Source organism: Haemaphysalis longicornis, unplaced genomic scaffold, assembly GCF_048455015.1.
Source record: "Haemaphysalis longicornis isolate Haplotype H1 unplaced genomic scaffold, Haemaphysalis longicornis Haplotype H1 scaffold_10, whole genome shotgun sequence".
Lineage (NCBI taxonomy): Eukaryota > Metazoa > Arthropoda > Arachnida > Ixodida > Ixodidae > Haemaphysalis > Haemaphysalis longicornis.
Window position 1 is genome coordinate 13,013,814 of NW_027526204.1, and position 24,777 is coordinate 13,038,590.

At 49.1% G+C, this 24,777-nt stretch overlaps 1 long non-coding RNA gene across 1 annotated transcript; it reads left to right on the plus strand.

Moving 5' to 3' along the window:
• Positions 1 to 9,903: 9,903 nt before the first annotated feature.
• On the plus strand, positions 9,904 to 16,366 carry LOC144158200 (uncharacterized). Its single transcript, XR_013319982.1, has 3 exons — positions 9,904 to 10,164; positions 11,638 to 11,907; positions 14,792 to 16,366. It is a non-coding gene; the product is annotated as an uncharacterized LOC144158200 (long non-coding RNA).
• The last annotated feature ends 8,411 nt before the right edge of the window (positions 16,367 to 24,777 follow it).

Genomic DNA, 24,777 nt, shown 5'->3' on the forward strand with positions numbered 1-24,777 from the left:
GGGACAAGTCTGGGCATGTGTCCCTATTAACGCTATTTCCTGTGCGCGTTGGGGTCTGCGGGTCATTTAGGAGAGTGAGATTGTTTAGTTCTATGACGTTGAGCAGATCTTTACCTCTTCTGTTGTTATACGTGTAGCCCCAAAGTTGGTGTGCCGCATTAAGGTCTCCCACTATAAGAAGAGGGGCGTTGCCGGCGAGTTGGAGGGCTTCTCGTACAGTTTCTTCAATGCCTGATTGCTTTTTGGAGGGCCGGCAGTAAATGTTAAGAATGAAAAAGCTGTTTTCGCAGTTTGATGCGCGTGGAACGAGCTCTACCAATGTGTGCTCACAATCTCTTTGCGGAGTGAGGTGCTGAATGGCTGCTATGGTGCTCTTAACCAAGGTTGCTGTAGATCGTCCAGAGGGATCTGTGTAAGTAATGTATCCTGGAAGCTTACTTGGACTGTTCGCTTCTTGAATTGCAATGATTTCAGGCGTCGGAGTCAGTGTTGCGAGGTACTGTTGTAGCACTGCTGATTTCTTTTTAATTCCACGGCAATTCCATTGGAGCAGCGCAGTGATGTCTTGCCTATTTAGTTGTGTAGTCATCAGGGAAGGAGACGGAATCCTTGGTTTCACACGTGGGTGGGCGGGAGTATGGAGCCTGCCTTCTGCGGAGAGCAGTGTTTTCTACCATATCCAGTCTCTCTTCTATCCGATCGATGCGAGTTCCGAGTTGGTCGACCCGAGCTACTACTTGATCAATTCGGACGCCGTTCTCCGCTACCTTAGGGGTTAGCGCCTGTAGAAGCTGGTTAATTTGGTCAGACTGAGCTTTCATCTGGGCCTTGAGTGCCCTGCCTAACTCATCAAGTTGGCTGTTCTGCTTGTCTGAGAACGCTTTGACCACGTCTTCGAAGGAGGCTCGGTGTCCTTGCGATTGAACAGATGGCGAGAAGGCTTTAGTGGTGTCCTGTGGCACTGTCTTGTTCTGCCTCATTGTTTTCTCTTCCACTAGCGACGTGGGATTTGTGCATGTCACCGGAGTGGGAGAGGTGGTTGTGTCCATGGCCACATCATTTTCTGCGGCATTACGTGATGGTCGTTTGCGTTTGTCTGTGACCGAGTCCTCTCGGGATTTCTCTAGTTCTGCTAGGCGGCTTTCTAATGACGCAATAATCGACTGTTTCGCCAACTGTGATCTAAGGGTTGTGCATTCCTGACACGAATGTGGATCTGCGTGTTTTGGTGTCTTGGGTGTGGGATCTCCTGGAGCAGTGAGAGACAATACGCCAGCCCAGCTCACCTGTTTCTCGTCATTTCCGGTTCCCAGTGCCTGGTTTCGGGACCCGGATCTGGATCTGGTGCTTGATCTCGCGGACGCTGTTCTGGTTTGGTGTCTGGCCCGGCCTCGCGGTGGCTCCTGGTCCGCTCGCGAGGCTCGTTGATCTGCTTGCGAAGCTGGCTGGTCCGCTCGCGCTGCTCGTTTTTCCGCCCTCTCCAGAAGACGTAAAAGGCTCCAGAAAACGTTTCGGGCAGCTCTTGGTAGCCGTGAGATGGGCCCCGCCGCATAGCGAGCAAAGGGCCTTGCAGTCGTGTTGGGGTTGCGGTTCCTTGGCGCCACATTGATGGCACACACGTGTATTTGGCTGAGGGCATGCGGTCTCCCTATGTCCGAGTTCATGGCACTTGTCACACACAGGCACTGTCTTTTTGTACAAGGAGCACGGGTACTCCGATCCGAAGAGGGTAAAGTAATAAGGGACTTTGTATCGCGCGAACGTGATTACAACAATATTTGAATTTCCCAGCCTTCTACATGCGTAGATCTCGTGTTTTGGTACGTACATATTTTCCAGCAATTCACGCTCTGAGAAGCGGAGGGGAGCTCCTCTTATAATGCCCTTGACGGAGTCATCAGACGCGAGTCCATAGAGTTGCACTGGATAGGTCACGTTGCTGATTTGGATCTGCCTGACCTGGCTCAAGGCTTTTGCAGCGTCCGCCGATGGGGTGCTGACCGTAGAGATGTTCTGCACCATGTCGTAGCGAACGCGCATGTTGGTTTGGCGCCACGTTGAATGTATTGGGTTCAGCAAGGCGATCAACACCTCCGCTAAGTCGAGTTGCGCTATTTTGAGGCCACCTTGTGGTCGCAGCATGAGTTTGTAATCGTCCCTGGGAAGGGGAGCTGGCCTGGGGGCAGTCTTAGGTCTAGTCAAAAGATAAGTAGTCGACGGAGGCGTTAGGCCTACCGCTGGCGTGGTTTTCCGCTCTCGTCGCCGCTGAGCTCGGAAGACGACATCAATCCATTCTGCGTTGGAGTTTGCGTCCGCAAGTTCATCATAGTCGCCTTCACTTGGGTCTTGTAGCATTGTGTTGTCTTCAGTTTGACTTGCGTCACTGCTCGGGAGCACCGCGGAGCGGTCTCCTGGGTCGACGGTCGAGCCCGGCATTGGTCGTGCTCGTTGCTAGGCCTACCCCGCTGAACGAGGCCTAGCTCGGGCCGTGGTAAACAACTGCCGTAGATTGGCTAAACAGCACTCACAGAGAAGTGAAAGGTGTCCTCCGGTGCACAGAACGTAGCTCTTGATGGCGGTGGTACCAGTTTGGAAGCACGACACGAATTTACGGCACTTTTGTGTAAAAACTGTGGAGCCCATGCATGGAACGTCCGCTCGGTGTAGGACCCCTGGTGGCGATCTCGCTGTTGGGGAACCCCTCTCCCTCTGCTAAAACTCGCCGCGCGCGAGTGCGTTGTGTTTCGGTCTGAAGCAACTGTTTAAACGATATTTCCTTCTGTCTACACTGCTTCTCTGTTGTTTCTTTTAGTGCAGAGCACTTTAGGCGCTCGCCTTGTGGTCCTAGCTCACTCGCTGGAACCAAGCATATCGCCACGGCGTTACGGTGTAGCCTGTCACGGTCCCTTCGACGCGGCGTAACTCATAGGCTTCGAAATCCAAGCGGCTATGCCAGCATATACGTAGCGTGAGCTTAGGTTCGGCTGGTTATTCTTGGGTTTCCTTGTGTTCTAGGATCAGCTGATTATCATGCTTTCTGCTGCTTATAATCCAATCCAAATCCAATCCAATGCAATCCAAAAACCAATCCAATGCAATTCAATACAATGCAATCTAATCCAATCCAATCCTCGCGGTGGCGCCGCGCAGCTCTCCAGGAGCAACGCGAAACTGGTCAACCTAGGCCAGTGTAGCCAATCCAACTAACGCTGTTGTTCGCGGCGTACCCCAGAGCCTTCTAAAGCCATCTTCCCGTTGTTTAGCGCAAAGAAAACTGCAGGTAAATCTGAGGAGAAATATACGTAATTAACCGGCAGCGCCCGCGTTCCTTTAGTTAAAGACACCCGTTGGGATGGTTTGTACCATAGAGTTTCATACAAATAACTAGAGGGGAAACTGGCGCTAGTGTCAACGCGAACATGGCAGCGGCGCTTACGCTTCAATGGGAATGATGGGTAGTTTTGGAACCGGATTGCGTAGGATCAAAACGGGCTTATGGCTGCGCAAATTGTGTTTTCTGACAAAAAAGCTCTTATTGTCCGGTTCTCCGTTTACAAATTACACGGCGAACAAAAAAGTTAGGGACGAAAAAGCAGTTTTGTACGAAATAAAACGGTGCGTTTAAATAAAAGCAGACGCGGAGTCGAGAAGGTTTGTGGAGCAGGTTTGCCATTTTCCGCCAACTACAGCAGGACGCGGACTTCTTTAAAAACTACTTGTAAAAGTTTCGGCGCTGGTGGTTTGTAATAGTAAGAGAAGTTTTGTGCTCATAAGAAAAAAGAAACCGATTACCTTTGGAGAAGTTATTCTTGCGTGAATTAGTGACATCCATCAAGCTGCGTTCCTATCAGCCGCCGGTGCTGCTGGTCTACGCCGTAGGAGCCGGCGTTCGCACGAAAGGTGTGGCTGTTCCAAGCGATTCACAAGCGTCGTCAGCTTTGACAATACATTGCTCTGCCGAATGAGCAGCGCCGCAACTCCTAATTAGCAGACAACTTCGCCGCACAGAGCGCCGTCATTTGTATTTTCATGCTCGCTGTGCGGCAATGCATTGATAACCCACCCAATTCGCAACTCCGGTTGTAAAACATTCCACTCAGGGCGGCGTCAGTGCACGCGAGGCATGCAGTTCAAGGAGAAACGTATTTTTGATCACTCCTCCCAACACCCCGCCTAAGCAAATGCGTTCATGCAAATCCAAAACGAAAACGAAACTGCCTGCAATCCATAGTAAGTTCCACGAGCCATCAAGCGCCAATCCGAATCCACAATTACCCATCACGCCCATTGAGGCGTACGATCGCAGCGCCAGTTTCCCCTCTAGTTATATTGTAAGAAACTCTATGGGTTTGTACGATAGTAAACGCAAAATGTAGCAGTGCAACGCCGGAATGTGCAGGGAGAAAAAGCACAAAGAGAACAGAACTCCCTCTGGCACAGTTTCAGGCCGGGGGTGCGCGAGCACTGCGAAGGCGGGAAATTTGAATTGCATGGGGTGGTACCTGTAAGTGGATAACGGCGGTACAGGCCATTCGGGCGATTCACTGCTCTGCACTTCCGACAGCTTTCACATTGAGTGGAACGGCTTTAATTTTTAACGTAACCACGTGGCTGCTCTGTCCCCACCCCTGGAATTTAGTAACCACGGTTAACGAAACTTGCGGTTACTTCCACCGTGTAACTAGGGTCCCCGGAGCGATGCTCTTCCCTGGGCCCCTCCGAGTCGTTCTCGTTCCTCCTTTCTGCCACCTCGGGGGCCACCAAGAGCGGACCCCTCCTTCACTCCCCGGAATCCTCCGAGCAGCCCCGTCCCTCCAGTGGCGATGTCCCGTTCGACCAGAGGCGCCTCTTCCCTGCTTTCCTTTTTTTTTTTTTTTTTGCGCCCCACTGATCTGTTGTCCCTGTTTTCTCCATCTCCACCGCTGGACGCAAGGCCCGCGTGAAGCTCCAACAAAGCATGCGGAGATCGCTCACCACTGGGCCAGAACATGGCCTACTATCATCAATACAATTCGGACTGGGTCGGCCACGAAATTCCATATTCGCGCCACAAAATACAGTACTTTCGATGAGTTTCGCAACCAAAAACGACATTGCACACTCTCTGCGGAAGTTCCCTCGTTGCCGCCAGAACAACCCTTCGAAAGGCGTAATTATCAGTCCACCGAGTCTGACCGATTGGCTATACCCAAGCCCGCCGAATCTAAGTGGTGAACAGGCGTCTGCCAATCGCCCTACGGATTTTCCAACAGACACCAGGTCTCCACGCCTTTCTTTCCCTCTGTACATCGTTAGAGCCAGTATTATTTTATTACATTGTCGCAGTTCCCACAACTATCCCCGAGACACCAAACGCCTCCAGAGTGCAACATGGCATTTTTTACCTTCTGTAAATAAATATGCGGGCTACCACCACCCGCTGTCCATACTTTTCTCTCTCCTTCCCCTTTGCGTCTCTTTCACTGCACCGTTACTACGACTGAAAAATCTGACTGATTTCTCTGAGCTCATAGTAAGCGTAAAGTTGAACCTTAGAATGCGCCAAGCAACATTAAACGCATTGTACGCAATGAAGCGCGAAGCGGTTTTCAGGGATCGGATTTTTACGCTGCCTCACGGCACGTCAGCGAATGGCCGCGGTCGCATCGCCAAGGAAAGAAGACATCAAGGCAAGCGTACCTTCGTGCTCGACCTGTCGCTACTTCTGAGGAGCGTCTTCAGATAACTTGTCTAGACCTCAGTACACGTCTACGGCACTGGTTGCTAAGTTTAAGGCCGCAGTCCCCCCCCCCCTCCCGTCAGCAAGAGCCACCAACTGCGGCGGCGGCGTTATGGATGAGTACTCGTGTCACATTCCGGAGGAGGAGGAGGAAAAACTTTATTGTGAGCCTGGTGATGTGGGAGTGGCTCCTCAGTCCAGGAGACCATGGGGCGACCTTGCTGTCTCAGCCCTGGACACCAGGAGTTGCTGTGCATCCAAGCCGGCGCTGGTCGTCAGGTTCTCCCACAGCTCAGGGAGGGGAAGGGAAGTGGGTAAAGGTGGGAGGGCTGGGTTGTGTGCGCACCCCAAGATCATGTGTATGAGAGCCCCTGGGCTCAATTCTCCCCCAGCCCCAAATATACCCTGCTGTATTTTGGAGCGTACCACTTAACTGCTACTCTGTTGAGGCCGTCGGACGTTCTGTCTGACATTTCTCAGGTTACGACGTCCATGACTCCGAGTTATTCGCCTTCTAACCAACGCTTTAGAATTAAATACACCCAGAAAAAATCGCCCTCTTCAAGCGTCAATTTGCATGAAGCTATTCGCACAGCTTTGAGAGCGGCATGGATATACAAGACCAGCCTCGCAAGGCTTAGGGGCCCAGTTTTATTGCGCGAGGCGACGTCTCTCATCGCCATTAATACACAAACAAGCTTTGACTACAACTACCGCGTTATGGCGATAAAGGAGCGCTATAGCGCTCTTGGCGGCAGGCCCGTGCAGCGCCTAGGGTCCGCCATCACCGCTCCAGGGCTGCAGTGGAAGGCCTTCGCGAAGTCTTCGATGCTGGCAAGTGGCACGTTTATGTAGCGCGCATTGTCGAGCGTGGCGTTTTTTGGGCAGCGTGGGAATGTGGAGAGAATGTAGAAGAACTGGGCGTGTGAAAGACGCCAAACGCTCCATGCTAGTTTTTCCGTATACACACTAAACTTTTTAACACCCTTAAAGGTGCTAAAAGGGTGCACTCAACATTTTGCACCCTGTTTGCACCTTTTAAGGACTAAAACATTGCTCCGGCACCCAATCATGAGGGTGCCACATATTAAGGGGTGTAAATCTTAACATTTTTACACCCTTTAAGGTGCAAGGAGGGTGTACTGAACATTTTGCACCCTTTTTGCACCTTTCAAGCACCCAAATATTGCTCGGGCACCCCACCTCGAGGGTGCCGAAATTCAGGGGTGTAATCAACAGTTTCATAGGGTGCTACGACCGTTACAGGGGTGCTAAAAAGTATTTCTTCTCGATTGGGGTGTTACCACGGCACCTTATCGTTAGGGTGCTTAAAAGAACGGTGTGTGAATGCAAGCATGCAAAATTGCACAAAAACAGGCTGAATGTTTAAACCGCACATTGCACTATTTCACCGCCCGTTGAGAGAATAAATATGAACTCTCCACATAGACCAGGGGAAAGGCTCTAAAATTGCTGTTCGTAAATTGAACAAAACGTGCTGAATGTTTAAATTCCACTCTGCACTAATCTACTGCTTCGAGTGTATCACAAGGTTCGTTTCGATGTCTGGGTGCACGGGAAGGAAAGGCTACAAAATGCCTCTTGTAGTCCTATAAATAAAACTTTTACGCGAGGCATCGGTGTCCTCAACGAAATCGAATTTACCTAAGAATTTGTTCCCGTATTATTATGCCCCGGGCAAAAATTCCAACAAGACTTTCTTGTTGGGCTCACAGCACGCCTGTGGGGCCAATACGAAGTTCTGTCGGCACTCTATCGTTCCAATAGCCTAGTCTTCCAACAGGGAGTTTAACCTTGATGGCGTTTGTGGGGCCAATAAGAAGCTCTGTCGGCACTCTATCGTCCCAACAGCGTAGTCTTCCAACAGGGAGTTTAACCGTGATGGCGTTTACCGGCTCGCCAACACGATAAGTCAACGCCAACAGACGCCTCGTTCGTAATCAGCGGCGCGAGCGCGCCATCAGACAGAACCGACAGACGCCCTGAAGGTGGTTTTTAGGGCCTAAACAGCAGCGTCTATGTCTGGCATAGACGCTAGACGTCAACGTTTGTGTTCTGAATTTTCCCTTCAGTAAGTAACAGTCAGACGGACGATAACATAACTATGTGAAGATATGCTTTGGCTCATACCACGGCAAGCGCAATCGTTTGTGGCTGCAGCCTCGGTTGCTCTTCGTCCACAACAAACTGGATCGGCTGTACAGCTTTCTTCGAGGGCGTGTATGCAGGGGTTCTATCTTCCTTTTTTGCGCAGGCCGACGGGGGCGGTCGTGTAAAATCATTTTCGCTCGTCGCTTCCGTAGGGTTGCCACCTTCCTGGTTTTGGACCGGCCCGACCGGTTTTTTAAACAGCGGGCCGGTTGCCGGTCCATATCTAAAACCAGTCGTCATCAGCCGGTTTTTTGGCTTTTGTGCCGTGATTATGCCCGTTTTGGCGTTTTATAAGCGTCAATTCAACAACTAAGACGATAAATACGTGTCGACAAGCATAGGCGTGCGCACAGGGGGGGCAGGGGGGGCGGCCGCCCCCCCTAATTATCTGAAGGGGGCGCCAAATTTGCCCCATGCCTGCCTTGCCGATGTAACACATGAAAGTAAAATTTCTGCTCAGAAATATTTTGTGTGTGTTGCAATTCCATCACATTGAAATAAAAATCTTATAACCATCCCTCTTTGCACTGCGTTCGCACCGCAAGGCCTTCAGTGAGAAGAGGTCGGGAGTTGCTCTGGGGGGGGGGGGGGGGGGGGGGGCGCAGCGGTAAGACTTTGCCCCCCCCAAATTGAGAACTCTGCGCACGCCTATGTCGACAAGCTGCGCAAAGACACGCGAGCAGAGAAAATACGCGGGCGAGCGCGCTGCCTCAGATGGAGGGGGACCTAAGGGAAGAACAAAATAACGAAATTCTACCGCCGCGGTCAGCAATTGCGGTTACTTTTCAGTGAAGCACATGCAGAGCGATTAACCAAGCTCTCAATCACTTTCAGTACAAACGTTATGTTGATTTCTCTCTAAGAAAACACTACAATAAATGGCACTGCATGTTAAAAAACATGGCGTCTTTTGGCGTCAACACAATCCCCCCCCCGCCCCCCCCTCCCCCCCCGGAAGGCCCGATTTTTTTTTCGGGGAAAGGTTGTAACCCTACGCTGCTGTTCTGCCTACCTGCTTGCTGTACCTATTACGTCGCCGCCACCGCAAATCCCCACTTGTTACAAACTCGGAGGTTTTCGCACTGTTAGCAGTCGTTTTACACGATGGGTTTGATGCGCCTGACATGCCAGGAGTGACATCGCTTGTAGTATTAGAGCGACGTTGCTTGTCTGCAAGACGGTGCCGGTCAAACAAGCGTTATCAACGCCATAATTCTAACGGCACATTCCATTTATTTCGTGGCTGCCGTGGCTTGCGCAGAAAAGGTCGGGTTGACTGCGATAGCTTTGCTCGAGTCAAATAATGGAGCTTTGGCTCAATCGCTTGCAGCGCTAGCAATGCGGCCTCGTCTGCAAGACCGGTGCGTGAGAAACAAGCGTTAGGACAGCCAGAATTTCAAAAATGCAGCATAAACTAGACCATCGTTAAAGGAGGCGATGACTAGACACAAGCAACAATATTCGTTGACAACTTACGTAAGTATAGAGTTGTTTTAGCCGCATTGAACACGCCCGCCGACATAGCTGTTTGTTAACGCGTCCGTTTACTGTTTTGTAGGTCAATGGTTCGATTCCTCGTCGAACGTGTTTTTTTTCTTTTTTTTTCTTTTTTTTTACGTGAGGGTTTCATTAGCTCCTTTTTTAACGACCAGGGTAAGCACCTGTTCCTTGCTTTCTATCACGCCGACATTTACCGCCCTCTTCCTAAACCCAAAGTAGCTCGTTTTCTCGCACGTTCTCTCTTGAGAAGCCCGCCGTGAAAACAAAACCAAAACAAACGTCAAACCTCTTTACAATATCAGTATATATGTCAATTACTTTATGTGTATTCACTTTTTGTGTTTAAAAACCTTAAATTTAAGTTATAAACACATTTCAGACTTTGAAAGCAGAAAGATAATTACCAACATTACAGTAGTAACACAATTTTCGTCAAACTAGAGGTGCTGCATTTGAAGTCTGGCAACTATCTCTCACTTTTGTGTGCGTTTTTTCATGGCGTTTTGTGCCGAGTGGTTGGTGGCGTGATTCTTTAATCTGTTTTATCTATTTCAAGCTTAAATCCTAGTTATAGAAGCTTTATGGGTGATGTCTACCCTTCTAACCTACGCGTGTGTTGAACATGGGGACCCCGGAAGAACGATCATCGCCGGATAAAATACTGCGCGTCAAAAGTGGATGACATTGCATCAGAACAAAGCGTGTTCGTGTGTCCGCGAGATGAAGACGACAGTGAAGGAGAATTTTACGTTGGAAACATCGTTTTTGCTCGGGTAAGTACGCATTTTTTATTATTCTGTATTTGGTTGGAATGAGTTCTGGTGTTTATGGATCAGTAATTCGCTAGACCCCCATCTCGTTTGCTCTGAGAGCCTACGTGAGTTAGTATACTTGTTTGGCGCCCGGCTGCTTGGCGCCCGGTACACGGCTGCTAATAATTTCACATCACGCAAGGCTCTTTAACACCGGGGCGTTTGTTTATGTGTCTCTCAAACAGTGCCTTTGCGGTTGCAGATCGCAGTCGCAATTTCGCGTGAGTGGCACAACGCTGTGATTAGTCCTCCCTCGTGAATACCCGCGGTATACCAAGAAATAACATGAACAGGAGGTTCCCTGGAAGTGCATGTGAAAACGCGTACACTGGCGTCTCGTAGGTGTTGTGAAATCTCTCTCTCCCCCCCCCCCCCCCCCCCCTCACGAATTCCGTGCAGTGCGCTTCGCAGCTATTGCGCTCGCGAGACCGGCGACCGTACGCCTCGCGGTCTTCGGGCCGCGATATGTGTGCTGTTCTCGTGAAGCTCGACAACAGCGAAATTGCCGTACTCGCTCGCCAACGCGCCCCGACAGCGTACGCGTCGACCGGGTGCTGACGGAGTTGTGCTGGAAGAAAAGCAGGCAAGAGATGAGGGCGCACGAGGTGTAGTTAAACATGAGAATTTACAAAGTGCAAGGTGGAGAAAATAGTATGCAAGGGCCGGAAACGGTGAGAGAGTTCGGGCCGCGTGCCAGCGAGCGAGTGCGGTAATTTACGTTGCCGAGTTTCACGAGTCCGGCACGAATATGACGACGCCCGTCTGAGAGTTCATAGAGGTATAGAATTCACATACGTGCAAATTGAAGGTGAAATGCGCGCATGTGGCCTCGCAGGGAGTTAGCATAGTCTCGGGGTAGTGGGGGAGATTTCACAACGCCTACGAGGCGCCTGCCGATTCTGTCAGAGTAGCTCTCGTGAAGTCTGGGGCTTGATATCAGAGGCATATGTATTGTTTAAATTAGTGCAGAAAATTGAGCCAATTCGCAAGTTCTCATTTTCGCAAAACCGCAGGCCATACAGAGACTAACAAAAAAGCTGTAGGCACTCACTCAACTCGATTTATATTGGAGAATTGAACGTGCAGATACAAGTCAGACATTGAAATGGAGGAGCCTCAACTATCACACACCAGTTCCGATTGAAAGCAAGGGATACAGATGAGCTGCTAGCATGCGTTCCATGCAAATTAGCTCAGTAGCTAGCTTTGCATATATCATGCATACCCCACTCACAGTACCTGCGGGTCTAATAAATACATTCTTACTGTGACCTAAATTTCACTTAGGGTGTTCCGGGAATGTTCTTATTAGTGCCTTGGAGGTTACTGTCTTTAAACGATTAAAAATCTACTTGATGTAAGCATTCGTGCTTTGTGTGTGCTCTTCTTGTATTTCAACAAGTGTCAGCACACTCACAGATTATGCACCTGCAGGTGCTGCTGCTGGCTGTCCTGGGTCAGCTGCCTTCCAGTCCAGTTTCAAAGGCTTTGCCAGGGCCTCCCTTGGCCAACCGACACTGCACCTGCTGTACCCAAGTACTGCCTGGCCTTTCGTTGGTGCTCCGTACGCTTTGCCGCCAGGAATGGTCATTCATCCATCATCTGGCCGCTTGGACCACCCGTTCAGAAGTCAGCGCATTTGCTCGACACATCGGTCCAGGCACTGCTGCCATATCGGTGCACCCACCGGTTATGTATTTTCAGGTTAGTTATTGCATGTTGTGGAACTTGCCATGATGTATACCTGTTATCAGTGCTGTGGCCTCTGATTATTTGAAACATTTTCATGAAGCAGTGCTGTGCGTATGGAGCGTGTCATTGCTTAGCAGAGATATTGAAGAGAATCTGGGGCTGACGACTAAAGGGCAAGAAGAGAAATTGAACTGACTTTGAAGCAAGTATTCGTATGTAATCAAGCCAAGCAAACATTTAGGATCTTTCAATATGGTTTTAAACTTGCAATACAAACTGGTCTACTTCAGATCATACTGGTAATAATCATACTATACCGAAAAGTACACCCCGCAGTCTGTAGAATTCTGACAGCGCTTTTTTCGCAGTCTCTCATGACAGGCACTAATCTCAATGGTTGGAAGATAGTCGAGGTAGCACCAGTCTTTAAATCAGGAGACGGTACTTCACCATTAAATTTCTCTAACAAGCACCATATGCAAGGTCAGGAAACATTTCATCCACTCTCAGGTCGCTAATTATTTATAAAATCACAATATCACATTCGAGTATCACCACGGTTTTCACAAGGGTTACTTGAGAAACACAACTTTCAGGATTTGTTCACGATCTACATTGATCCATTGACACAGGCTTACAAACTGCGGTAGTTTTTCTCGATTTTTCTAAAGCATTCAATCGCATTGCACACCACAGACTACTTCTCAAACTTCACCCTAATGTCCTCACTTGAGCAAAAGATTTTCATTCTTCTCAAATGCAGTTTACTTGTAATAACTATATACTTCTTTTGCTCGTGCCACTTTGTTGTCCCCCCAGGCAGGTTGCTTGGTCTATCTTCCATGTTGCATATCCTCCCATGTAAGTCTATTTGCAGATGATGTTGTAATTTATCACACAATTTCTTTCAACTACTACCGTCAATGCTTTCAATCTGATCTTAGCGCAATTAACTCCTGGTGCTGCAAATGGCTAATGTCGCTTATCTCTAAAACAAAGTGCATGACTTTAACGGTAGCAAGTCTCGGATTGTAAATACTTACTTCATTAACAACAGCCTGATTACCTCTTGAGACAAAGGTGTTTTGGTAGGCCGGTAGGGGAGGGGGGATTGCATGGTGGATTTCAAAAGGTACATCGATTGGGAAAATAAGACGTGTGATTAATATTTTCATTTGCACTCCAAAACTCGCTTTATTTCATATGTTTAACCCACTGCCGTGGCTAGGGTGGTGTGCTGTGGAGGCGAATGTCGGTTAGATACCGCTTGGTGTAGCCGCTTTTCAGATGGAGGCAACACGTAAAGACGCCCGTGTTTGGAGATTTCGATGCGCACAAAAATACCCAGATGGTCAAAATTAATGCGAAGCCTTCCCCTACAGTGCTCCCCATATCCCAAGTGTAGCTTTGGCGTGTTAAACCACCGTTTTTTTTTTCATGTTTTTGGTATAGTACCAGCTGCTGTAGCAGGTGCAACTTAAAGGTAAAATTATACATAATGTTTCCAAGAGCTAAATATAAAGGCCATATTGAAGTGCGTTTATGGGTCTATCTCATAGCAGTAGTGAAAGGTTATATACTCTGGTGCAGGTTAAGAACGCCAATGGCTCATGTGGTGTAGTCCAGTGTTTGACGGAATGCCGTGTAGGCAGGTAGAAGCATTATTGCAGTGATGAAACGTAGGTCACTGACCAAGTCAAGAAAGCCATTTAACGGTTTGTTGCTTGTTCACGGTGAGCATGTGTCGTGGAAAACGAAGCTATATATTGGGCATTACGCGGCGCAATGAGTTTGCATAGATATGGTGCAGATTGCCATCCATTATGTTGATAATGTTGGGCGTCGTCTGAACAATGAGGGACTCGAGCAGTAATCGAGAAGATAGATTGCACTCAGTTGTCAGTAATTTTGTCTTGTTCCAGTCGACCACGTGTCCCGTCCTCTCACGGTGCTCTGCCAGGGGACTTGTTTTTGCATGGCCCTTGTTCACTTCGTTCCAGTGCTGCATTAATCTTCTGTGCAGATTGCCCATTTCGCCAATGTACACTGATTTGCATTCAGCGCATGGAATCTAATAAACAATACCCGGAAGCTTGGAGCGTGAGAGGGGGTCTCTCACGCTGACAATGTCAGAACGCAGCTTGCTAGTGGGCACATGCACAATGTATGCACTGCGTGTCTTGAAAATGTGTGCGAGAGTTTCACCGATGTGTGGGACGTAGGTAATTGCTGCACGTTTTGATGCAGTCGTTGTCCTGAATATAATGCCTAAAGCATTATATTCAGAAAGAAGCGAAGAGGGCGACTAGCAAGAATCCACATTGACATTAGCAGGCAGAAGCGTCCACAAGGCCTGTGTCAAAACGTGCTGCAATTCTCGTCCTACACATCAATCAAATTTTCGCACGCATTTTCAAGAAACACATTGTGCACATCGTGCAGGTGCCCACTAGCAAGCTATGTTCTGACATTGTCAGCGTGAAAGACCCCCTCTCACGCTTCAAGCTTCCAGGTGTTGTTTATGTTTTGAACAAAAAAAGTGCCATTTAAACGTGACACCTCCTTCCTTGCCGATTTCTGATGCCTGATTGTTCAGTTTGTGGGGATACGTTTAGCAGATTGCTCACATGTCTAACCTGTATTTGTGCTTGAGCAGTCAAACGCTGATGTTAGCAGTGAAGTAGGTGAAAATTGTACTTTGATTGTAGTTGTGTGCAGATTACCTACATTGTGTTAATTCGTAGAAAAGCAAAATTGAGGTAACCCTGCTAACTGTTCCGCATTGCAGCATTTTATTATGCGAACGTTAAGGAGTTCAGCTGCTTGTTAAAGGTGAAATAAACAGTGGTACAAAAAGAAGAGCATCTACTAAACAGAAATATCTTCACAATCGCAGGATGCCAACGGTCCGCCTACCAACTTGTGTCCTGCATCGTTTCTGCTGGCTGGAGCGGCTCATGGAACATTTTCCAGCTTCTCAAAGTTTGTGGTCAAGCGCTCCTTCAAGTGAAAGATGCCGAAGAGGGATCTTTTGTTTTAATGCCACAATTTCACGTGCTCAGCAGCAAATTTACTCGTAAGGCTTTTTAAATATTCATCACCCAAGAGGGCATACCTTCGTCTTCGGTGGAATGTGTCTGCACTCAGGTTATTTGTGACAGAAACAAGTGGACCACGTCATGAGAGTCATTGAGGCCTTGTTGATTGTGCATGCTTCTGAAATGACATTTTCATTAAGCTGAATACTTTCCACATATTACGATTTGTGAACAAATTATGGTAAAAGTCATGATTATTTGTACTACACTGCAGGAAGGAAATGCCAACATACGTTTTAAGCACCTCTGATATTTCAGATCGTTGGCTGGTGAGCAATAAAACAAAACTGAAATTTTTTTAAAGTAAAATCAAATATTCGTTGTCACCAGTGCATGACCATAGTAAAAGCTATCTAGTCACCAAATTTAGAATTAGACACGAAATGCCAAGAAAAATAAAGAAATAAACTAGACAGCTGGCTACAATAAACCAATTCGTAAAATTCCTCAATGTCTATCAAGTGATGATTCAGGCGGGTTAGTTAAGATATCAGTGGGTTTACACACCCAACTTGCAGGGAAGCACATGAGCTCCCAATATTAACATGTTTTTAATGAAGACCGTCTTCCTTCATTAAGCTGCTTTGCACATTGATGCCAGTCTGATAAATGTCCTGAATTTTTGTTATGATCAATCTTTGTATGGGAACCATATATTTTTATATGATGTCGCTGTGTATTTCTGAAACTGTATCTAGTCACTAATTCCAATTTGTCGTGGTCAGGTTTTTTCAACTGATTCGTAGCTTTTTTAACAATTATGGTATATTTTGTGTGCCTAAAGGAATGCCTCATTGCATGTTTAGCCTATGTAGTGTTGAAAGCGGACATTTTGCTTCAAAGTGGAATGTCGGGCTAGCAACAAGGTACTTCGCGTGCTGCTCACTTTCATTCATGCCATTATTTTTTATATTATCATTTAAAATTAAAAGCCAACCAATTTGGTGTCGTTTTAATTTTGTCACCTACTTTATACTTTCTTTTTTTTTTCAACTTTGTGTAAGGATTGACTATCCATATTTTTATGATACCAAGGCGTTGGACTGGGCTAGCTGGTACATGTTTGAATGGATGAAAAACCATAGGAAAACCCAGGACACAGAAGCGAACGACGGGACAAACTTGTGCCGTCATTCTGTTTTAACTGTTTCCTGTGTTTACCACTGGTTTTTTATGCATTCAAAGATTTTTTATGAGTTTGTTGAACAGTGATTAGTTTAGGTGTGTTCAAACAATTGTTGGCTGCGAAAGCTCCCTGTAGCATTTGTATAAGTGCTCTCTGCTTTTTTTTGAGCCAATACCCCACCACCAGTCTTCATGAGGTGGTCTTTTGTAGAAATAAGTTGAAATAAATATTTGTTTGCATTGCTTTACATGTTTTGAAAGAATTTCTTGTTCATTCTTGTTTCATTCAACCCCGTTTCAGAATCCTGCTTAAGGCATTTCCTCTGTTATTTTTTTTCAGAACCAGGAAGGGTGCTCATCCTCGGTTCTTGCTGAAGCAGCAGTATCCATACTTCACACGTGAGCTCTGAACACACAGTAATTATGGTATGAAACATTCTACCAGTATAAGCCTGCTTTGTAGACGTCATTGTAGATGTCAAAGCTCTTGACAGTGTAGTCCAATGTCTGGTGTAACGGGCAATGTCTACAACTTGTAAAAATTAATTTTGTGGCTATAATGTTTGTGATTATTTTAAAATGCACGTCAACTACTATTTAGAATCGCTGTCTAAATTGGCAGCCATTTTCCTGGTGGATACAGAAAGTGAAAAAGCGCATGTGTAGAGATTTCAGTGCACCTTAAATGTCCCAAATTTGCTAAAGCTAATCCAAAGCCCTCCTTGTGGTGCACTTCATATCCCATATACAGTTTTGCGTAAAAACAGCTAAAAATTTATGATCAATTTAAACTTATTTTAATGTTTTTAAATGCAAATATTCTCAGTTTAAGCTGCCATATTTAGAGTAAAATATTTTGTAACAATTATATAGCTACCAAAGGTTTACAGAAAAGCTTTTTGCTTTTGGTTGTGCACCTTCTTATCAAAAGAAAAATGTTGTTAAGAAAGGCAGAAGAAACCCAACTATGAAAATTAGCAAACCCTAAAGCTGCGGATAGAATGAATGTTTTGTAGAGAATCTTTTGCTGATTTCAGTTCTAGTCAACTCTAAAAAAGTCTATCGACGTAGAATGCTTACCGTGAGGCACCTCGTAATACTAGCCAAAACTAATGGGCCCTGGCTGTTGGCTTTTCATTTGCAACAGTGACAAATGACCCCACATCCACCGGCAGGGACATAATGCAAGGCACCATGTACAAGCTAGCCTCATGATAAAATAATGTTTTCTGAACAATGGCATTACATTTCAACCATGGGCTTCACCAGGGAACTTGTATGCATTGTTCTGTGATGTTTGCAGTTCTTGTTATTGCTATGTGGGGTCATTTAGTCTAAAGGTATGTTTATAAAACTCCAAATACCACCAAACCTTGCAAGTGCTGTACCATATGAATATTTTTCCGTAAAGCAAAAAGAATAATGCAAACGAAAATAAATGGCTTGGGTACCCAACTTTTATAAGTAGATTATGAGCCGCAGTACGGAGGGAACTATATTATGAGCCGCATTACGGAGGAAACTATACATTTTGTATTTGGTCTTCCTTGATATTGAACCTTCCTGCTCAGCTCAAGAATAAGGCACTAAACATTGCAGGTAGCTCTACCTTGATTGGAAGTTTGATGCAATACTAAGAAGCCAAGGGTTTTAAGGTTCAAGGAAGTTTTGTGTGGTTGAAGTGTTGCACACCTAATTGCTTTCACTGCACAGCATGGTTAGGCTCTGCAGTGAATCTCGAAGGATGTGTACTGCAGTTCGGCAAAGTGAACATATAATTGGTTTTTTACGAAGTTTTGGGTAATCAACTACCTCTAAAGTTATAACTGTACTGAGATGTGGCTCCTGACTTTTTAAATTGATGTTTTAACAATCGGTGACACAAGTTCAAGGAAATTATCAGCTGATGTTGAGCTTCAATGGAATGTCTCACAGAACCGAGCTTGGAAAGCACGAATGTTTCATACCATAATCGTGTGTGATATTGTGCAATATGTGGTCTCACACCTGCTGCACCTGTGAACCGAGGATGACGCACCCGTTTTGTACCCCTTTAGGTGGGTGCTTTTGCAGAAGATGCTCCTACAGATTGGGGTGCTAAGTAGCACCCTAGGGTACTTTTAGGCGGACAAGGGTGTTTATAAGGCACCTGTCTTCTGGGGTGCTTCACAGAGGGTGCTCCTGCGGCGACAAAATCCAAGCACCCTAAAGGGCGTAAAATATTCAGTTTTTAGGGTGCTCCTGCGGCGACAAGCTGAAGCACCCTTTTGGGCGTAAAAATTTTTAGTGTGTACCAGTCTTTCGTACGGTCAAGGGCGCGGAGAACAGACGACAGGCCCAAAATTCGCACAGTCAGGTTCGCGGCAGCTGCTCTGTTTGTTTCTGGTCTGAACGCGCTTCCCTGGTAGCAAGCTTCCAGACGCCGTATGTTAGCGGCAGTTTTCGGGCTCCAATTCCGGCCGTAAAGCACGAAGTGCCAGAGGCTCTCCGCCACGAGACGTCCCAAATCAGCCATTTCGGGAATCTTCAAGTCCCGGGATCTGGCGCCGCCGATGCCCCTGTAAAACGTCGCTGGAAGCTCGTATCGACGGCCATCCGAAAGTTTTGCGGGGCCGTAGAGTAGTATATCTGCCGAAGTCAGGCCCCAGGACCGTAGTCGGGTAGTTTTGAACTCGTACGCACGAGCCCGTAGCAAGTTCTCCGCGAAGTTCTTCTGAGGCTTTGGGACCTCGAGCAGGCGCTCAGAGGATGCCAATGGCGAGATTATTGAGATGCCCGTGAAGAAATTGTTGACCTCTTGAGCATCAGCGGGCTCGAAAAGCGAGCTTGACTTGGTGTCCATATACACGGCGTTTTTGACATTAGCGAACACTGTGCTTGCGGTCAGATCCTTCTCGCGTGTAGTAAACATTTCAGCAGTGAATAACTGCCACAGTGCTTCGAAAGACGTGATGGTGGCGTTGCAAATGTCGAAGCTTCGAACTCCAGCAGTCTGTTCATTCGACGGGTAGAACCAATCGACGCAGGAATCGATGCTGCCCCAAAGCAGATAGGCGGACTTGTACCCGTCAGCGTGGTCCACACTCTCAGTGCTGAAGGTGTTGTAAATTGCCTTCATAGTGCTGACGTCCTCGACGTAGATGGTGGTCGGGGCAGTGATACGTGGGTCGAGAAGTTGCAGACCAGCGACCAGGTCGTCTGCGTTCCACGCATCGCGATTAAAGCTGCGATGAAGTTCGGACTGCGGGTACGTGGAACCACCGGACCTGTGGGGATGGAACTCGCAGACTGTCGATCTGAGCTTTGAAGCCTTTTCGCTGGCTGCTGTGATATTCAGGACGTCTTTAAGAGCGACCACAGCAGCTGTTAAAGCTTTGCGCGTGAGCCTGTGGGCGCGAGCCCCACAGCGTGCAAAGTTAAGGAACAGCATTTCTGAGTTCTTTGGGTCGTACTGAGCTCCTAGCTCTGGTGGGAGGCGGTACTCAATGGAGGCCATTAGGACGTAGGAGAGGGCGTTTCTCGAGTGTGGCTTGACGAGGAACTCCCTCATGGCCTTCGCGAGACCCACGGCCAGGTCGAGGAGAAGCGAGTCGTGCCGCGGTGTGGTCTTCACGCAGGACTTGTGGACGGCAGCGAGGAAGAGTCCGGCCTTCTCTTTGGGCACACCTCGCGGCCAGACGCCCGTCACCATGGTGATCTCCAGGTCGGCTTGCAGCTGGTCGTCTCGCCACAGGTGGTCCCTGATGACGCCCGAGCAGACGTGCGCGAAGAAGTCCTTGCAGGGGTCCAGGCTAAGGTTTACGTACCGAGACATGTTTTCGGCCCCCTGGGGGCAGCAGAAGGAGAGGCTATCCCGGTCGGCGGAACTGTGGCCCCGAGGGTTGAAGAAGAACGCGCTAAGCACGGCGATGGCAACGATGGCGCTTGCGAAGGCTACCACGATGCAGGGGAGCCACAAGACGGGGTACAGCTTTGCCCGGTTGGCGGGGACGTCACTCGTCTTGGGAGGCGAAGGAACGGGATGCGAGCGCCCGAGGTGCGCCATTCTGACTTCTTCTGTTCTTGTTGTGATGGCGCATACCCGATCTTTCGGACTGACAACACGGATTGGGGATTTGCGCATAAAGTGCCGAAAAGGGTGTCTGATTATAGCAACCAGGTTCGGGCGTTTCGCAGTTCTTTTTCATCGTGGTCCCAGAAATATTAGGGTGCGTTCCCCCGCGGCCAGATTTTGATGCCGCCTCAAACAGCATTTTTTGTGTGAGACAATGCCTAAGGCATAAAAGAAAGACATCAAAGATACCGCATTACACCTGTTTCGCGCAGAAATACGAGAAGAAGCCGATGCTGCTGCCAGCATATTCACTGCTGGAGATCTGCAGAGCTGTCAGGACGGAGGCCTGTGCATCGGTGGTGTTACATGCCTGCGGCTTTAGGTGCTGGACAGGTTCATAACAGATGGTTAGCGTCAGCTTGTGACGCACGGCGTTCAAAAGGAACAGGTTGCCGAAGTGGGAGCGTGATAGCGGGCTGCCCAAGCGTCGGTCACCGCTGGAAATTACGTACTTTCATTTAAAAGAGTAGTGACAGAAAACTGTGAAGGCGAGATAACTTGTGCGATAGATTGGTGTGAACACACCTACATCATCTACAAAATGTCAGTGGGAAATACACCCTTTGACATATTTAAAATAAGTTTTAAAGTTTGCCTAACGCAACCGAGCAGGCAGCGGAGGTCCTCGCGAGATCAACGTCGACTTGTATGTGGAGTAAATAAACAACATCCAAACACATCACGAGTTTCTGTTGGCCGTTTTCGCAATTCCGGTGTTGCTCGCCGGCTCGACACGCTCCGATCGGAGGTCGGTTACTCATGATCTACAAATGATCCAATCGTTGGCGGCGGAGGCACCTGGATTTCGTTGGCTCATCGGTCAGCTGGCCGCTACCTAATTTCTGCAGCGATTCGAGGCACTCTATATTTATTGCTTTTTATTACACGAAAACACGAAAACACGCATTGCGCGGTAAGAGAGCCGCGTAAAGCACCAGATGCTCGGTCGCCGTGCGGGCAGCCGCAGTAGCTTGAGTGATATCAAGTTACCGCTCCACTAAATGACAATCATGGCGCAAACAAAGCTCGATATTCGAGGAAGGAGGTGATCATATGACGGCAAATTGCATTATAAATAGTCATCTGCACCGCTTATCAGAGCGGCAAACCGCCGCAGTGTTAAGCATAACGTCTGTAGGCAGAACTGTATACAGACCAGCCGGCTGCATCCCAGCGCGCGTGTTGCCACCCACTGCCTCGAGCGTCGCGCGTCGTTGTCTATAGAAAAGAACCTTCGACGATGCTGCCGCGGCTATAGCCTCTGCAGCAATTCGAACTAGCAGCTGCCTTTTTCTTTTAGGTGCGGGGTACCTTAGCACCGCACAATGTCCGTCTGCGTCCGTGCGCATAGCATTTACAATCGCAAACAATCACAGAGAGAGAGAGAGAAAAGACTTTATTCATAATTCCTGCGTGCGGGAGCACCCCAAAACCGCGCAGGGCAGGGGGTCCCTGTCTTGCTAGACCTCAAGAGATGCCGGCCGGGCTCGAACTACTAGGAGTTTCCTCCGTTCGCTCTTGCCTAGCCAAGGCCCTCTCGAGCCGCTGGATGGCTGCACGTTGCAGTTCGTGGTTACCCGAACGGAGCAAGCCCATGAAGTCCACCGGGATTTCATCCGGCACACATGGCCTCACGCCATCACTGCTGTTGCTAGTGTCACTATCACTACACTCACTCAGTAGATGTCCGAGAGTCGCGGGAACCGTCTTGCATACACTGCACAGATCACTCTTGTAGAGCCCGGGAGCGACGTGTCTCGCAAGGGCCGGGGTAACGACGGAGTCCGTCTGTATCCGGCGTAACGTCACTTCTTCTTGCTTGGTGAGCTTCGGGTGCGGAGGGGGGAAGGTCCTCCTCTGTTCCCGGTGCCACCGCAATAGTTCACCGTAGCTGAGCACAGGGTCTTGGTCTTCTTCTGCATCTTCCTCGTCATTGGGGGAGAGGTGCCCGTCCCGTACTTGAAGATCGGGGGGTGTCGCCACTCGGTGTGCGAGCTCACGGGCGGCGACGTCCGCTTCTTCGTTCCGGTTCGGTACTCCTCCGGGAAGACGGCCCATATGGGCCGGGAACCAGCGGAGGTACACATGGCTTGGTAGTCCCCTGGGAAGAAGTCTGAGCGCCTTCGGGCCCACTCTCCCTCTTCCGTAGTTCTTGATTGCCGATTTCGAGTCGCTCAGGATCGTCCCTATCCCGTTTGCGCTCTTGAGGGCCAGAGCAATGGCGACTTCTTCCCCTTGCTCCGGCGAATCTGCTTCCACGCTGCAGGCATTAACCAGCTGTCCGCTGCTGGCCCGCACGACAGTAGTCACGTACGTCTGTCGTCTGCGAGGAACTCGAGCGACGTCCACGAAGTAAGCATGGCGGTCGTCTCCGTAGGTGTGTGCCAGCGCCTTGGCCCTGGCTGTGCGTCGTTCCACGTCGTGGGTGGGGTGCATGTTCTTCGGTAGGGGATGAACGACCAGTCCCTGAAGGAGCTGTCGGTCGATCTTCCCTTGAGGGGGGCCGTCTGCGTCTTCCGCGGTTCCTAGCGGGTTCATGCCAGCAGCCTGGAGGATGCTCCGGCCCGTCGTTGTAGTGCCCAGGCGGACGAGCTGAGAGATGCGCTGGGCCTCGCTGATCTCGTCCAAGGTGTTGTGCACCCCCAGCCCGGCTAGGGCACTATTTCTAGTGCATCCCAGCAGGCCGAGGGCAGACTTGTAGGCTTTTCTGATGGCCGCGTTGATCTTGTCTTTTTCGTGTTGCTGCCATCTGTGGAAGGCGCCCACATAGGCAACGTGGCTGACCACGAAGGATTGAAGAAGTCGGAGAAGGTTCTCTTCCCTCAACCCGGATCTCCTCGAGGTGATTTGTTTGACTAGCCGGGAGGCGATTCCGATCTTCGTGGTTATCTTGGTCAGGGCAGCGTGGTTACCCGTGCCCGTGTTGATGTGCATACCTAGGACCCGGATCTCGGATACCCGGGGGATGTCTGCGCCGTCGCTCGTTTGGACGCTGATCTTCGCAGCTTCCGCTTCGGCCGAATTGCGGTTGCGTCCCGATGGGGGGAGGATCAGTAGTTCTGACTTCTGGGGAGAGCAGTGGAGGCCGGTGCCTCGGAGACCTTCTTCTACCTGCCTTACGGCAGCTTGGAGGCACTCCTCGATGCGGCCGGTCGGACCTCCCTTGACCCAGATCGTCACATCGTCCGCGTATATCGTGTGGCGGACGTGCTCTAGTTGACTGAGGCGGCGGGCCACCGGAATCATTACTAGGTTGAACAGGAAGGGCGAGATCACCGCTCCCTGTGGTGTGCCCATGCTGCCTAGCTTGCGTTCTTCCAGCTGCAGTTCGCCGACTTGTAGCCGCGCGGTTCTGTCAGTTAGGAAGGCCCTTATGTAAGCGTACGTGCGTTTGCCCAGACCGAGCGTTTCGACTTGCTTGAGGATGGCTGAGTGGAGGACGTTGTCAAAAGCACTCTTGACATCTAATCCGAGGATGGCGCGGTTATCCACCTTGCTGGGTGCTTCCAGCAAGTCCTTGTGGATCATGAGCATCGCGTCCTGCGTGCTGAGCTTCGCTCTGAAGCCCAGCATCGTGGGGGGATATAGCTCCTTTGTTTCCATGAACTCTGTCCATCTTCGGTTCAGTACGTGCTCCAGCACTTTGCCTATACAGGAGGTGAGGGAGATTGGCCGGAGGTTGTCGATCCCCGGGGGTTTGTTCGGCTTGGGGATGAGAACCGTGAGGGCCGTGCGCCATTGCTTGGGCACGAATCCTTCTCTCCAGCAGCGGTTGTAATACCTTGTCAGCGCTGCGATCCCCGTGTCGTTGAGGTTTCGCAGCGCCTTATTACTGATTTTGTCTGGTCCGGCTGCCGATTTACAGTTGAGGTCCTGAAGCACTTGCCTCACTTCCCACTCCTGTATGTCAGCGTCCAGGTCCAGATTGTCGGGTCCTTGAATCACACAGGCGCCGGCAGGATTCGAGCCTGTGTCTCCTAGACCACAGAGAGTTAGTTTGAGTCGTCTTACCCATTGGGCTACGATCGTGACTCAGTACCCGACAGTCAAACGGCTTACTCCGTCGCCTGTAACGGTGCGGAGTACCTTAGGACCTCCCAAGTCTGTCCGTGTCCATCCGTGCGCACACCACCATCAAGCGAAAATCAAGCGAAATTCGATTTGAACCGTGAGTTGCCGTTTCATTTAGGGAATAATCGAGGTGCAACTCGCGGCTCAAATTTAATGACGGTCAGAGCGCAAATGGGATGTCACTCGGGGCGCAACTTGGATGTCATTTCGAGTCTCCGTACTCAGCACCCTAGCCATCATCCACGGACTGGAGATGCTGCCTTTTTTTTTCTTTTGTGTGTTTGTTTTTGTTTTGTGTTTTGTGTTTTATATTTCCCCATGTCAACTTGCGCTGTGTGTTGTATGCATGCTAATGTCAACCTTCTCCCCTATCCCCCAATTCCTATGTACACTTTCCTCCCTATTCCACTTTTCCTACACCAGCAGGCGTTCCGGTGTCCGCCCCTAGGCGAGACAATTTACGCGTTTTGGTCG